Source organism: Pogona vitticeps, chromosome 3, assembly GCF_051106095.1.
Source record: "Pogona vitticeps strain Pit_001003342236 chromosome 3, PviZW2.1, whole genome shotgun sequence".
NCBI lineage: Eukaryota > Metazoa > Chordata > Lepidosauria > Squamata > Agamidae > Pogona > Pogona vitticeps.
This window is the reverse complement of record NC_135785.1, coordinates 138,883,892-138,900,828: the sequence shown is the minus strand read 5'-3', so window position 1 is coordinate 138,900,828 and position 16,937 is coordinate 138,883,892. Positions and strand designations below refer to the sequence as shown.

Here is a 16,937-nt window from a genome sequence, read left to right as displayed (position 1 = left end):
CTTAGGCCCCGCGTGGCTGCTAGTTTTGGCCCATCACTGCCCTTCGGGAGCTTACCTGCTCCTACCGCCTCCACCCAGTCCACCCAGCCTTTCCCCGTGTCCCGCTCTTATCCCTTTGACAGCAGCTGCAATGAGGGCAGCGGCAGCCAAGCCCGGGCGCTGCTGCTCATGTCAGAGAGGAATCCTGCTGCCCCTTAAGCTCTGCCTTCCTCCCTTCGAGTCACCAAGGAAACCCCAGAACCCGCCTCCCTCCAGCAGCAGCAGAAACTAAGCCGAAACCAAACTCACCACCACTAGTCCGCACAAGCTCACTTCCTGCCCACCCCTATTTCATGTCACGTGCTCCAGTAGGTGGAGCTGTGTATATAAGGGGGGGAGTGAATGATGTGAGACAGTTTTTGGAGAGTTAGAGTTAGAGTGAGAGTTGAGTTAGGGCATGAAGTACTGTGTTAGTTAAGGTCTGAGTGATAGTGTGTTTGAGGGGATACTTTATTTATGTATTGATTATAGTGATTAACTTATTTACTTGTTACAATAAACAATCATTTTCCTTTTTAAAATCCATACCTTTGTCTGAGGAGTCAGATATATGTGTATGGTTGGTGGCAGCGTGTGTTGAGAGAGTGTGAAGTGGCTTCCCCTCTGTGACGTATGAGGAGGCGGCCACAATAAGGACAAACAAAAGAAAACAAAGCAGGCTCCTAAACCTCATTAACCTCATGAGCTACCAGTTGTCCATGTCTCCCATCTCCCATCCTGGAGGAATTGTCAAGGGACATCCCAGACCACGGCTCCATTTGTGAAGTAGGGGAATCAAGTCTTCTTACGCGGGCTCAAGCTTCGGTCTCCATACCGAGCTTGTCGCCAAGTCATGGCTGCTCTGAGGCTGATATCATATCCAGCCTGGCCTCATCCCATTCTAGCCCTGTTTTGACTGGGCGGGCAACTATGATCCATCCATCCAATTCGGAGGAATCGGTTTCGCAATCCCCTCCAAGGAAGAGGACAGCATAGCAGCATCACATCTCTCCACTCCCGCAGTATCGGGAGGTAATCTTTGTTCCGCATCCATCTTGATGCCATGTCTTTCCTGAATATGGAGAGCCTCTTTATGACATCAATCAACATGGTGATCACCACTGATACCGATTTGACCAATATGACCCAAGGTTTGTTCCAGAGTATTATGAGTGTCCCAACGCATTCGGTATGCTTATGCCCCATCCAAATCCTCTCTGTCACTGTCACCACCTCCTGTTCGGAGTCAATACTAGTCTAGTTATGAGCCCGCTCCAATGGTACCAACATCTAAGAAATTTTCTAAACACCATTTAGCGCTGAGGTACCACATCGTGACCCTATTCCATCTTGACACAAGTCCACTCAACACAAGCCTGTTCCATCTAAACAGCAACATTCTTCTATGGTACCGTCAGCTTTGACCTCACGCCACTCTGTCTCTCTACCTGGATTCCCTTCCAACTCTCAGGTCCCAGCACCAACCCCTCTTGTTTCTGTTTCTCGAGGTCGTCAATGCTCTCCCTCTCCAACTCTTTCCATCTTGGGAAAATCTTCAGCATCGACAGTTTCTGAACATGATCCTCCCTCTGAGTCATCCAGGGAGTCCCCATCAAATCTAACAACCCCAGATTCTGATGTTGCAGATGTTCATCCTCCATCTCCATCTGAGGACTTTACTTCTTACAAATAGCTCATCCTTCGCATGGCCAAATTGTTAGAACTGGACATGGAATAGCCATCTTCTCCTAAGCATGACCTTATCTTTGATGACATTAATCAAGAAAAAATCTCCTCCATTGAGTCTGGCATTTATTAAGGAATCTTGGGACAAACCACCAACGTCCTTACAGATTTCGAGATGTGTGGAGAATCACTACCACACTCACGGCACTGATACAGAGTTTCTAGTCAAACATCCTCCATCAAATTCTATTATTGTGCAATCAAATCAGTCACTTCTACTAACAAGGAGGGAAGGAAACTAGACGTACTGGGTTGTCATCTATATTCTCTGCTTCTTTCATTATGAGGGTGTCAAACTATCAAGCTGCAATGGGGGCTTATCACAGACAGCAATGGAACAAAATCATTCCTGTCCTTCAAGCTGCTCCTAAAGAGATTAGAACCAGTCCTCTCAATACCCACCTTGAGACCATTACTTTGGCTAATCAACAGCGTTTGGCATCTCGCCATACAGCTGACATTGCTTCAAAATCTTTGGCTTCTGCCATCACCCTTAGATGTCATGCATGGCTGCGGTCTGCGGGGATCACTGATGATGCTCGGTCCCGTATTGAGGATTTGTCCTTCGATGGCGTGGGCCTCTTCAACAGTAAGACTGGTGAGGTGATGGAAAACTTACATAAAATCCACAAGACTGCCTGCTATTTTTCTATTCAACAGCCCCGTAAGCCTTTCATTTTCCATCAGTCATACCAGCACCACTATCGCCCTTACAAACCTCTCAGGGTCCTGAGAGATCCAACTTTTTTCAGTTTTCTTCTGCTGCTCCTCCTTTCCTGTCCCAGGCCCCTGCTCAATGCAGACAAGGTTTCCGTCGCCCTACAAGAAAAAAATAAACAATGTCTTTGACTCTCCTCTCTTGGACTATCCCCATCATCCTCGGCTGGCTCCCTTTTTCAACAAGTGGTCCACCATCACCAAGGACACTTGGGTGCTCACCATCATATGTTTCGGTTACCTATTGGAATTCAAGGAGCTTCCTCCTCTTGGTCATGTCAGACCCACAATGTACTCACCTGCTCTAGAGGACAAGATTACCTTCCTTCTTCACAAACATGCTATCCAGAAGGTTCCTGCCCAAGATATCCCCAATGGTTTTTACTCATGTTATTTCACGATTCCCAAAGAGGATGGAGGCCTCCATTTCATCTTAGACCTGCGACTGCTGAACACCTACATTCATCTGAGACATTTTTGCATGGTTACTCTCAAATCAATCATCCCTCTGCTTCAACCAGGTGACTGATTTGTAGTCATAGATCTCCAGGACACATATTTTCATATTTCAATTTGTGAGCACCATGTCAAATATCTCCGTTTTCTCTCCATGGGCATTGCTTATCAATTTTGTGCCCTTCTCTTCGGCCTGTGCACTGCTCCAAGGACCTTCACAAAGTGTCTGGCTCCAGTCACTGCCTATCTTCATCTACACAACATCACAATATTTCCATATATAGATGACTGGTTGATAGTAGCATAATCACATAGTGCAGCCCAAAGGGACACTAGCTTCATCCTACAGACTGTGGCAGACTGTGGCAGATCTCAGAACTGTTACCTATCCCAGTTCGACCCTCTGCTAGACAATCCTTCCAAGCTTCTACTAGTGACCCCGGAGTTAGCTCGCCAACTTACCTGGTGGACTTTTGCCCCTCACCTCCTGGTGGGCCACCCATTCAGGCCTCTCCAGCTCACGATACAGGTCACAACAGATGCCAGTCAGACAGGATGGGGTGTATACATCAAGAGATCCATGCTTTGTGGTCAAGCTCAGAGAGACTGCTGCACATCAATCACCTGGAGTTGCTTGCAGACATCAAATCCTTTCGAGCTTTCCATATTCTCATAGCTGGTCACAGAGTCCAAGCCATCACAGACAATATGACCACCCCGTATTATATCAACAAACAGGGTGTCATCCATTCTTTAAATCTTCTATATTTAGCGGTTCAGCTATGGGAATGGTGTTATTATCACCATGTCTTTCCGGTGACCCTTCATGTGGCTACAGAGAACAACGAAGTTGCCGACTGTCTGAACCGTCTTACCATTCAAACCCATGAGTGGGCCCTCAACGACACCGTCTTCTCTCTTCTCTGCAGTCAGTGTGGGATGCCAGATCTCGATGTCTTCGCCACCCAGGTCAACTGCAAATGCAACAGGTACTGCTCACAGGCAGGAAGAGGAAAGGACTCTCTAGGCAAAACTTTAATAATGGACTGGGGCGACAGTCTCCTTTATCTCTTTCTGCCCATTCCACTCATCCAGCGAATGATAGTCAGGCTCCGTCAGCTGAACTGATGCCATTCTAGTAGCACCATGGTGGCCTCGACAATCGTGGTTCACCACTCTCAGAGCCATGGCTACCGACTTCCTGAGGTTACCTCGTCAACCATCCTTCTGACTCAGGATGAAGGTTGGATTTGTCATCCTGACCTTGACTCTTTACACCTCACTGTGTGGAGAATCCCCTCAATGTGGCTGAAGTCTTAAATAGGGCTAGGAAGCCTTCTACTCAATTGCTGTAGTCATATAAGTGGAACACTTCCATCAAATTTGCGGCATCACAGAAATTACCCACAGTTCCTGTCTTTTTAGACACCCTTCTCCAATTCCTTTGTTATCTGTTTGACCAAGGTTTGGCTCATTCAACGTTGAAAGTTTATATTTCTGCCATAGTTTCCTATCAGCCTGAGGGGTCAGAGGCCTCTCATTTATTATCTCATCCTACTTGGAAGAGATTTCTGAGAGGTTTGCAGAACATGTGCCTACCTACACAACATCCAGTTCCACAGTAGTCTCTCCAGGTTGTTTTCTGCACACTCACTTGTCCACTGTTTGATCCCATGGCCTCGATGCATCTCAAAACTTCTATCAAGACTTTGTTCCTTGTGGCTATAACTTCTGCGCATCAAGCAAGCAAGCTGCCCACCCTTCGAGCTGATGCCCTTTACATTCAATTTTATCCTGACAAAGTTGTCTTATAGTCATATAGAAGATGTGTCCTTTCTTCCCAAAGTGATTTCTGATTTCCATATGAATCAACCTCTAATTCTTCCAACTTTATTTCCTAATCCCTCTCCTGATGTTGAGAGCATGCTCCACTCCCTCAACATTCATCATTCCTTATCATTTTACATTTCCAGGACTAAGGAATTCCACACTTCCCCCAGACTTTTTGTGTGCTTCCATGGCCCACAAAAGGGTTCTCCTGCCTCCTCACAGACAGTCCCAAGATGGATTGTTTCTGCTATCACTTTAGCTTATGACTTGGCAGGCAAGACTCCACCAAAAGTGCTGAAGGCACACTCTACGAGAGCTATGTCTATGTCTATGACATTGTTGCATGACATTGAAGTCCCTGACATCTGTTGAGCGGCCACTTGGTCTACGCCCTCGACTTTTGTGACACATCATCATCTTGATGTCAGGGCCAAGAAGTAAGCAAGTTTTGGAAGGGCTGTGCTGACTTCATTGTTGGCATTACGACCCTCCTTCCGGTAAGTGAGCTTGCTAGTCACCCATTTATGTGCATTCACAAAGGCCATGAAGAAGAAAGAGAGGTTACTTACCTGTAACCATGGTTCTTCGAGTGGTCCTCTGTGAATCCACACATCCCGCCCATCCTCCCTACTGTCTGTCAACTGGTGTCTTGAGCTTTGTGGGAGTCAGAACCTTGACAGCAGTGGACATTTTGGAACTGAGGTATTGCGGGCAGGCAGAGCATGTGCACCACAGGGCAACATCCTACTTATCATGTCTTTTTAAGCTATAAAATATTCTGAGGATTCCTGTGTAAAACCCATTTGTGTGGATTCACAGAGGACCACTCGAAGAACCATGGTTACAAGTAAGTAACCTCTCTTTTTTTGGTAATAAAATTTGGGGTCACTAAAGATAGCTGAAAAGAGTTCCAGAAAAAAAAGACCATCTATTTTCATAGAACTTTAAATTAATTTATGGAAATCACCTTCACAAGGTTGGACAAATATTCATAAAGAGGATTTTAAAAGAATTCAGTGATTCTTTAGAAGACAAATATATTGACCATTATTGCTAAACTGGATTCCTACATTCAGTTGTAACATATCTTAGGATGCCAGATGGTGGGGAGAAACAGTGGATTCTGCCAACTTCATGCCATACTTGTACACCTCCAGATAAATCTGTCTGATTGTTCACTGGAAGTCCTGTGTTCTGTGCTAATTTTGTTTTTATTTTACATAGATGTTTAGTAGGTTTCATAGATTTTTCTTTGTAGGATTCTTAGATAGAGATTACAATTTAGCGCAAGGACAGCCTAGTAAACATTAAAGTTTAATTCCAGAAAAACAAGATAATAATTTCCAATCATATCAAAATTCATCTGGATATCTAGACATGCATTTTCATTGTTGCAATAATTCCAGGCAATATCAGTTTGTTTCTGTGTTATGCACAAAAATAAAATCCCAGACATTCAAAACATCAAAAAGTTTTACACCTTTAGAGTTCTGTAGGCACAAATACTTAAAAATATATGAAAACTTCCAAGCAAATACTTAAGTCAGAACTTAGTACAAAATCCAGTAAAATATCTTTCAAAAGTAAAAATGAACAAGAATATTTCAATTACATTCTAAAAATGCAAAAACGTATAGCCTTGAAAAGCACAACCAAAAAGCACAGAAAGCATCTCTAACAATATTAACATTGTTAAAATTTAAAATCTAAGAAAGAAAAATCTATTGCTTAGGTTTCTAGATGCACATGAAAATTATGCTCTGCACTACACAGCCAAATAAGTTTGAATTTATGGAGGAAAATCCATATTGGTTTTTGTTCCTGGTTCTGGAAAATGATGCTCTGCTGTATGACTGTTGTTGGCATCTGGCATGTGAGGTGTTATGTTGTGTGGCCTTGCAATGTTGAACTGTATTTCTCTTTGTGTGTGTCTTATCTCCCTATATTTCAGATGTTAGCACCTCTCCTCATTCTGTCAACAATTTCTTCTCCAGGTGTCTGGTAGTCCAAGGAAATTCTGTTGTTCTTGTACATAATGTAAATCCAAGAGTTTGTAAAGTAGAATCTGTCAGGCTGCCACTATGACTAAAATTCTGCAAAATGTGGAGGAATAAAGGCCTGTTACACCAGAATCCTGGAACACCAGTATATTGTAACACCGAAGTCATAGGCATCCTTCAGTCTCGAGAGACTATGGTAACATGCTCTGAATCGAGGAGTGTCCTCTCCAGAGCATGAAGCCCGGGTAAGGTAATATGGAGGATAGGCTGTTACCCAAGCAGCAGAATCCCCCTCTCCACATTGCTGAAATGGTCCAATGGAAAGGCAAAAGCCAATACGACTGGTTCCAGCAATGTCGCAGGAGTTGGCAGAATGACACGAGCTGCCTTTGGGACTCCAGCTCCGGATTTTGCCTCGAGGTTAACTCCTGAAGCCTTTTCCACTAGTGGATATAGCCACAAGGCAGTGGAGGTTTGAAATCGGAGTTTTCCTTCTCCTAGATGGGCTGCCTTCCATGGCTGACGAGCCCCACCTACCCGGCAACACCGAAGTACTGGAACTATAAAGTACTGTAGCTACAAAAGGTGTAAGTTATAAAGAGTACATGTTATAAGACCTGCAAATGTCACCTTATTTATTCATGTTCTGCTATCAGGACTGTTATGGTAAAATGACCTTGCTCATCTGCAGGGCTGGCTAATTGTTTTACAATGATAACAGTAAACTATTGTTCAAACCTGAATGTTAAAAGCACTTCCATTTTCAGAACTACTTTTTCTATACCTCCTTACTTATTTTAACACTCTGTATGCAAAATTTAACAACTTGACAGAGAAACCTAATTTTTTCCATTTAAATTTTTTCTGTATGGTTTTTAAACCCAATTATTCTTAAAGCCCATCCTTAATTTGTTATTGGGCTAAGAAGTTTACAGAGAAAAAACATCAAGGGATTGTACTCTTTTGCTTTTGAAACTTTTCTAGAGCTGATAAACTGTCCCATCAACTGAAGTTCTACTGACTAGTTCAGGGGTCTCTAAACTACATCTCGTGGGCCACATCTGGCCCACCTTGACTTTTTATCCAGCCTGGTCAAAAGTTTGGAGATTCTGGGATTCCTTCCAGCTCTGCATGTCTAAGGTTAATGTTATAATTATTAAGAAACAATCTTCGTTGGAACTGATGTGGTCACAGAGGGCAGCTAAGCGTAAAGAAGGAGGGTTTTCCTCCTTTCCTCACATATGTGTGTGCATGTATGAGAGGGGACATTCACCTTGATAGGAAAGACAAAGGCTGTGAAGCTGGGGAAGCAGAAGTTCATTTAAAAGATGTTCATGTAGTTCCTGGGCTGCTGGACATGGATGATGGTGGATGCGGGCACCAGGTAGGGGTAGGGGTAGAAAGCAACTGGTACCTCCATGTGCCCTCAACAGAAACAAATGGCTGCTGGATGGAAATGAGCAGGAGGAAGGGTCTTGTGGAAGACATGAGATGGAGGGCAAGTGGCTGCGCTGGAGAGAGAAGGGAAAGGGGGCCAGCTTGCCCGAGCAGGTCTGGCTTCAACCCTCTCAGGGAAGCCTTTGGGACTTTTTGTGGTCCGATTTTAATACCTTATTAAACAATGACTGTTTAATTGCAATGAGTGGGAGGGAAAAAAGATTAACTTTGGCTGTAATGGGTCCAAGTTTACTTAAGCAGAGAAATGCATTTTGGGGTAACTATGCTGTGAGGTTTTCAAAATCTTGGAGAAGTAGACTAGAAGTGTGAGGGGGGAAATGGACAGAAAATGGATATGAGAGATTCTATGTTGTTGTTTTGCATTGCAATGTCTTCATCCTGTTTTTAAAACCAAAACGAAAAGCCAAAAGGGCAAGCAGTGATAGAGAGAAACCAGTAGGACCACAGTATCTGTGGGGAATAGGTTTCAAGCCCCCCTCCATACCGATATAGAAACACTCATGATATTGTTTCTGTTTCCCTAGTGGCTAGTTCTGGTAATACATTTTAGAAACATGTGTTTGGGTGGGTGGGTTATTATTTTCAGGCAGTGGATAAGTGACACTGGCTACTGATCCTGCGAATACGGTGGTCCTTGTGTATAGCAGTTGAAAGCCAGTATGCAGGGAATATGGAGAAACAAATCTAACATGAACAATGGCACAATGGTTGATCCCTGCCATTTCAGTTCAGAAACTGCGCCATGTACATGGATCAGTTATTCAAAGGCTGTCTACAAGCAAATATTGGCTCTGCCATATAGCAGAACTCTGAAAAGTACTCCTTTTAAAACTACAATATCTCAAATCCTGCAGCCAGCATGGCCACACCTCATGCTCTTTGAGAAATTCTGGTGTTGTAGTCTAAAAAAATAACTTTTCCAACCTCTGCCTGGACAGAGAAAGAGGCTGTAGGTGCTTGGCTGGGTCATATAAACTCATTTTTCCCCCTTTGGCCCTCAAAAATGTGTAAACTATATGATATGGCCCTCATACTGAAAAGTTTCGAGACCCCTGGACTAATGCATGCTGTTTTCATCAGATATTTAAATGATGTGATTTGTTGTATTAATTAAGATATATTACATAAAGCAGCCTTTTGCAATTCTTGGACCTGTTATCAACCCCTCAAATCATAAAATGTGAATAACTAGTTGCAAAGTGTAACAAATCCAGCAACACCCTTTCCACTGCAATCCTGTTTAATGATAACAGTAAGCAATCATTGTTGTCATATCTCTCAGTACCCAATACCTTTCACATTTGCTCCAGAATTAATGCAAATAATAGAGTTTTAAAAGCAGATTTGTTAATACTACACGTGCTAGATAAAAATGTTATTTCCTCTCTGTATCAGCATTTTCTATTACAACATACAATTTTGGTCCTCTCAGGTGCCGCTGTAACGAACATATATAAAGCCTTCCTATCTAATTCAATTGTTAATCCAGAGAATAAATAATGATAGGTAGCCACAGGGCAGTTTAGTGTGTTGAAGCTCCTGCCTCAGGAGCCAGGGATCAGGAGTTTGATTCCCAAGCATACCCCCTGGGAGAAGACCAATAATAATATTGCTTTAGGAAAGCTATACAATTCCAGAATGCTCTCTGGAAAAGGCACAGTAAACAGTTTCTAAGTACTTTGTACCTATTATAAGAAGGAAGCCACTTTCTTCACCTTTTGCATTTTATCTTCCCTTGGCATAGTTTGTAGTGATGCATGTTTGGATCATCACTCTCAGAAATGAGAAATGTGTGTGGTACATCTGTCTTGCTCAAATGAAGTCACAGATTTCATTCCTTGTATAGCTAAAATTTCCTATGCTAGAATCTATTATACTGTTATATCCATTATCCATTATACTATGAGAGTGACGACAAGGGCATCTAGCCCAATATGTGGTCCCCTGTGGGGATCAGTTAGTTTACTCTTTTTGCCACCACTCAGATGACCTAATTGTTAACATGAACCAGCCCACTCTCAGAGTACTCCTATCTTAGCTTATCTGGGTCCTTGTCAGGAGCTAATGTTTTTAAGAGCAGGTAGGATACCCCCATTTTAGTTCATTTACCATGTGTGGTGGCTGGGATTAAAGTGGCTGGCCAGCAACTTCAATCAAGTAGCTTCTCTAAAGGAACAAAAAAAAGCAAAGCAAAGCGTGCTACTTATATACCGCCCCATAGCACTTCAAGCACTCTCTGGGCGGTTTACAAGTTAATTATGCAGGCTACACATTGCCCCTGCCCCCAGCAAGCTGGGTACTCATTTTACCGACCTCGGAAGGATAGAAGGCTGAGTCAACCTTGAGCCAGCTACCTGGGATTGAACCCCAGGTCGTGAGCACAGAAAAACCTCAAAAATCTTGAGAAATCTTTCACTTTAAAAGGATTTTTTTCCAAGTAGAAGAATATTTTGATCATGCTAAACATGGTCACTTGAGGTGCGGTGTGGTTTCTTGATCTGAAACCATATGGATGCAAGGTTCACACCATGCACCTCCTTCCAACCTTAAGTGATCCTGCTTTGCCAGATCTTGCTCACTCCAATTTGGCAGTCTAGCCAAGCCCAAAGCTAACAGAGTCCAAAGCTAAGCAATGGACTTCAGTTATTGTCTTCCTCTGTGGTCCTTGTCACATATTATCTGATTCAGACCCTTTAAAGTTTCTTCTAGTGATGTTTTTGTGCTTGCCTTTGCAAGTGGAAAATTTCTTTGTTTTTTTCTTTTTGATACACATCTTTTCATTATTCTGAAGCTTCCATAGCTGCCCACAGTTCATGAACTGAAAAAGTTCCATCGGCTACGATTCTGCCAATGTGAGTCCCAGAATTTCAGGGGCTAATCTGCTTTTCCCCCACCATCAAACAAATCTGGATCCTCTTCTGGAGTGTGGGAAGCTGGAGAGGCTGGCAGCTGTCACAGCATCATTCACATATACAGTACTCCTTAGTCATATCATGTGCTAAGTATAAGAATCTTGAAATTCATCCATGAAAATTTATCTCTCTCTTTTTTTTTGTCTTATATTGAAAGTATTTTCTGAAGGAATTTTTCTTTTATCAATTAATGAAAATATTGTGTTTTTTAAAGTGGTAGAAATTTTGACACAGCACTAGGTAATTTGCTATTCTGGTAATCATTGTTTGGCATTGTAGGAGTCAGAAATATGCTGGTTCCGTGGCTATAAAAAGAACAGAAGGGGAAAAAATTTAAATTACAACACTGTTGTGTCTAAATTACTCTTCTAAAAATTCAGAGGAAGAGTAACTCATTTTCTGAAATTTTCCCAAAACATTACCACCACTTCTGCTGAGGAAAAATATCTCAATGAATATAGTGGGTGAAATGTTCAGCCTTTCTCTACTTATGTCCCACCTCATTTCTACAACCTAATTAAATATACTTTCCACTACTAATGTCAAATGTAGTAGGAGAATGTACACCAGATACCAGGAATGCGACTAGAAATGTGGTTACATATACAGATTCAAGTTCAGTGTCTCCTTCTTCAGTCTCAGTAGTCAGGGTACAAGTAAAAAGCAAGCAATGTAGATATGAACAAAAACAATGTCAAGGCAGTCAAAGTTTAAGCACAAAGGACCCTACCAAAGAGCCAGAAAGAAAAAGCAGCCCAGGATTCCAAGGAGAAAACTTCATTCAGCAGCAAGACAAAAGTAGTATAAGAACCAACTCAAACACTGTCCAAGGCCAGTCACAATCACTCAGACAAATGCACTACAAGATCTGGGGAATAAAATTCAGCCAACAAAGTTGAGAGATATATGCATGTTTTCAGCAGTCCCTCTAGCATGGAACTGAGGTTTTCAGGAGTGGCTCTCTGGGTCTATACAGCACTCAGCTGTAGGCATGGCATCACAAAGTCTCCCCCGAAGGAAGATCTTTATTAGGGAAAACCTAGTCCTGAGGAGATCCCTCTCTACTCTAGAGGAGTCCTCCATTATAGGAAGACTCTTCTTCTTAACACCACCAACTTTCCATGCTTTCATCCTGCAATAAAAGAGCCTCGTGGCGCAGTGGTTAAAACGCTGTACTGCAGCTAAAACTGTGCTCACGACCTGGGGTTCAAATCCCAGGTAGCCGGCTCAAGGTTGACTCAGCCTTCCATCCTTCCGAGGTTGGTAAAATGAGTACTCAGCTTGCTGGGGGGGCAATGTGTAGCCTGTATAATTAAAAATTGTAAACCACCCGGAGAGTGCTTGTAGTGCTATGGGGCGGTATATAAGTCCAATAAATAAATAAATAAATAAATAAATAAATAAATAAATAAATAAATAATGGCTTGGTCTGGGAAAAGTCCCTGCTTCATCTTCAAGACCCAGGTTCTCTCTTTCTTCAGAATAGGATTCTGAATCTCTCTAAGAATCCATCTCCATTTTCAGGAGGCGGGGCTCTGTTGTGGTGCTACCAGTAGCTCCAGAGAAGAGCTCTTTGGAAAAACTGGAACCGTCCAGTCCGGGATCTCCTTTTTGAAATGGGGATCGAAGGAGAGTCTAGGAGAATTCTCTCTGAAGCAGTTGGTGAGCAGCAGAAGGAGAAGAAAGGGATGCAAACCCAGACTTCTTCCCTCTAAAGAAATCACCGAGCACAGATCGGAGGCGGGGAGCCATGCTGGCACTGAGCCGTGAGTAACCCTTTACTGGCGAAGAGAACAACCAATATAATGTTAAAATATATAACAACTAAGTAAGCTGAAGTGTTTGATTTATGAAACAACCCCATTAAGCTGAAAATAAGAATGAAAATATTTGGCTGAAAGAAGAAAAGCAGCGGCGAACCTATCTTATCAGTCTGCTTCAAAGGTGAAACTAACTCTTAATACAGCAGGCTGGTTTCAAAGCCGAGAGAGTGAGGTGGAAAAATAAATCTTGTGTCTCTGGAAAAAAAATCCCAGATGGTAATACCACCGGACAGGATTCAAGAGACTTGAGTTTTGTGAATGCAGTTTGGCTTGGACGTATTTTTCTTTTCCCTTTCCTGAACTCTGTGAACTTTTGATAATAGAAGCTGGTGGTTTTCTGGAGAAGAAAGAAGCTGACGTGGTCGACTGGACTGAGAAGTATCAATGGGTTAATGGAAAGATCATAAGACGGACTTCAAGGACAACTACTGGACAGTCTGAGACTCTGTGATTGTTGTTTGGTTTGTCGGACTGCATGTGAGTCTGATAATCACAGCTTGGTAGACTCGGGAAAAGAAGAAATAATTGTGCTATGCTTCTATTTGAATTTGCTGGGTTAAAAGTTGATTTTTATATTATAATATTTGGATAAAGATTGGAGGGAGATCTAAGGGGAGGTTTATGATTATGGGTTTGGATGGTTGATAAAATTGTGGAAACTGTTGAAGGATATCTAAGGGGCGATTATTGTGGTGAAAGACATAGTATCATCTATACAAACCCCACTCATTGGAAAGCCTGAGATGGCCTCCAAAAACTTAAGACATCAAATGGAGACTTGGTCTGTCCAATCTCAAAGTTTTGGAATAGTTGTACAAGAAATAGAAAGGGAATGGCAGATTACTATGCAAAAGGCAATAATAACAGGGTTTCAGCAAGTGAATGAAGGTCTTAGCAAAATAGAAGATCTGATGAAAGGATGAAAGAGGGGACATTAGATGCCAGTTAAATGAAGTTGCACAAACTTTAGAACCATCTTTATTGGGCATGACACCAAGTAACATAGATGGGATAAAGAATTATCCAGTGACTTATGCAGCTTCCAAAATTAAAAAGCATTACGTTAAAAATCTCAAAAAAGCAGAGATAATGAAACAAGAGAAACTTATTGTGAAAATATGGGAAGTGACAAAAATGGATATCCTGTCAGATGGGCTGAAAGATTGTTCAATTCAAAAGGAAACTGAACGATGGGATGTATTGTATAAATGGCTGCAGTTACCAGATAGTGTTGGAGTAACATAGAATTAAACTAAAATTAAATTATAAGATGAAAGCAGGAGGGTAATCAAACTGTGAAAAAGCAAAAAGTTGATTCATTATTGTAATATGAATTGATTGGATGATTGTATACTCTGTGTTCTCCTATCCCCTAACCCTTTTTCCCTTTTCCCTATTCCCCCTTACTTTTTGCATACCCTACCCTGTCCTTAAATAATTTTTTAAAAAGGGGGGGGGGAAGAATCCATATCCATTTTCAGTGCCTGATCTGCTTCTTGCTGCCATCTGGCAGCTCTGGATCTTCTCCTGATGAGGATCAGCCCACATGGGTAAAACATGGATGATCATTCTCCTGTCCATAATGGCAGTTTCATTCAGGAAAAAATATGTGTAGGCTGAAATCCAGTAGTAGATCTCAACTGAAGTATGCACATAGAATCAGTAGGGATTTGGTGAGCCAACTCTTTCATCAGTTCCATTGATTCTATGGGTGTACTCTAGTTGCAGTTTATTGCTGAATTTCAGCTATTGAGTCACCCTCAGACTGTGCAATATTATTAATAAATCTTGTAAGAACTCCTTTGAGTATATGTTTAGAAAATATATCTTTTCTTCCTTACTTTTCACATTTATGCTCTTTACATGTCTGGTGTCATATGCTGTACTTTAAAACAAATCATTCAACTCAAATAGGTGTACAGTTATGTTAGATTCTGATACTGAAATCCCTTAAAGCTCATAAGCCCTTTCCTTTCACAGATCAAAGCAAAGGATACCTTTTAATCTTTCAAAAACTTGTATTTTAATGAGAATTATAACCTCATATTGTGCACCTTTCCTTAAACAACTTGGCCTAATAGCAAGACAAACAATCAAAGCCTCTTCAGCTGTTCACATTAACATTCATTTCCTTAGTAGCTTGAACGTTTTTGCTGATGGATCAAAAATCTTATGCATTAAATATAGCTACATATCAAAGAGTGAAATTAGCTAAAGTAATAGAAGAACAGATTTCATAACCAGAATCCAACCTGCCTTGTGTACAACACTTGCTCCTGATGGGAACCATAAAATCACAAACACAACAGGGGCATTTTACTTGAAATTTCAATAGAACCAGAAAAGGCAACTCAATCACTCATAGTAGAGATATCCCAGCTGGAAATAATTGCCAACTATTAATAGCTTCAGAACTCATTCTGACACTAGCATTACTTTGTACTCTGAATGAACATTTGAAGCAACAGTCTGTCAACACTCAAATTTGGATATAATTTAATTAAAATAAAACATTTAACAATAAACATGTGTAAAATGATATGCAGAAAATTAGAATACTGGCACGAAATTCTGGTGCTGGGTCCTCAATAATTATAATTTTTATTATATAATATAATATTTATATAATATAATATTTAAGATTATAATTATATATGCATATATACGGGGGAGAGAGAGAGAGATTTAAATATAGATGGACAGAGATTGCCTCCCACACTGTGAATAAAGAGGTGAAACAGAATAGACAGAATTCTGGGGTAAACAGAATAGACAGAATTCTATTAATTCTTAAACCAACCCAAATCATGAACTATGGTCACACATTGCTCCACAGCCTTGGAGAGACTTCTTCTCAGCTACCTGCTTACCCATCTAAAGGTTCTGCTGAGCCCTGAAAGGTCCAATTCCACCACCCAGATGAAATGGAACAAAAGGCAGACCAGACAAGCAGCACAGATAACCAAACACCTCTGCTTAATTTCTTGCAGGTCTACTGTGGCTCTCAATGTCTTGCCTTTCATCAAGCCAAGGTCATTATTGTCCAAGCTCATCAAGGGGAAGATAATCAACTCCTAGACAAATGGTAAGGCACCTTTCCACAGCAGGCCTCTTTTCCTCTAAACCCCACAGCAGTCACAGAACAAAGCCACAACAGGAGCCAGTTGCTGCTATCTGGATGTGATGCCCTGTGTGACGTACACCCCGTGTCCCTGTTTGTTTCCCTCAACCCAGGTCCACGCTGGCAACGTTCTTTCTCTCTCTCTCTCGCTGCCACCAGTGGATTTCTCTTATCCACACAGTAAAGAACTTTACTCTCACACTTGCTGCCAATAACAGAATTAGTTTTATTAAAGGGTATGAAAGGGTAACTCAGAATCACAGATGGTCTTTGTTCATTTCCATTAGATCACAATCACTGAAATATCATATTTTATGTTCCACATTAGATCACTTCTTGTTTACTTATTTTCAGTTCAACCAGTGTCTATTTGCAGTGCTGTCCTCTGAAGATGCCGGCCACAGAGACTGGTGAAACGTTAGGAAGAACAACCTTCAGAACATGGCCAAAAAGCCTGAAAAATCCACAACAACCAGTGTCTATTTATTAGTAATAATTCTTTCTCTCTCTCTCTGACTCTCTCTCTCTCTCTCTGTCTCTCTCTCTCTCTCTCTCAGCAAACCTCATTCCTTCTTTTCTCTAGCTTTCCAACTGACTACAGTAACTGACAATGCTTCTTCCTCTGCCTCTCCTGTCCTCTCATTGGCTCCTGCACATGAGGTTCCACTGTGATTGACAGGAGCGACTTGGACATCCACCACATACCTCCCCCCTTGGAAAGTTTGTTTGATGGGGGAAACCTTGTTTACCCTCATGAACAATGCAAAAGCAAACTTTAATTAACACCTTTCCACTCTTTTAAGTTAAAAATATTACATACATATATTTCCTTTACATATAGCATATCTTCATATAT

General features: G+C 41.6%; 1 long non-coding RNA gene across 1 annotated transcript; it reads left to right on the top strand.

Moving 5' to 3' along the window:
- Positions 1 to 352: 352 nt before the first annotated feature.
- On the top strand, positions 353 to 16,557 carry LOC140705464 (uncharacterized). The gene is made up of 2 exons (XR_012084849.2): positions 353 to 16,045; positions 16,436 to 16,557. It is a non-coding gene; the product is annotated as an uncharacterized LOC140705464 (long non-coding RNA).
- The last annotated feature ends 380 nt before the right edge of the window (positions 16,558 to 16,937 follow it).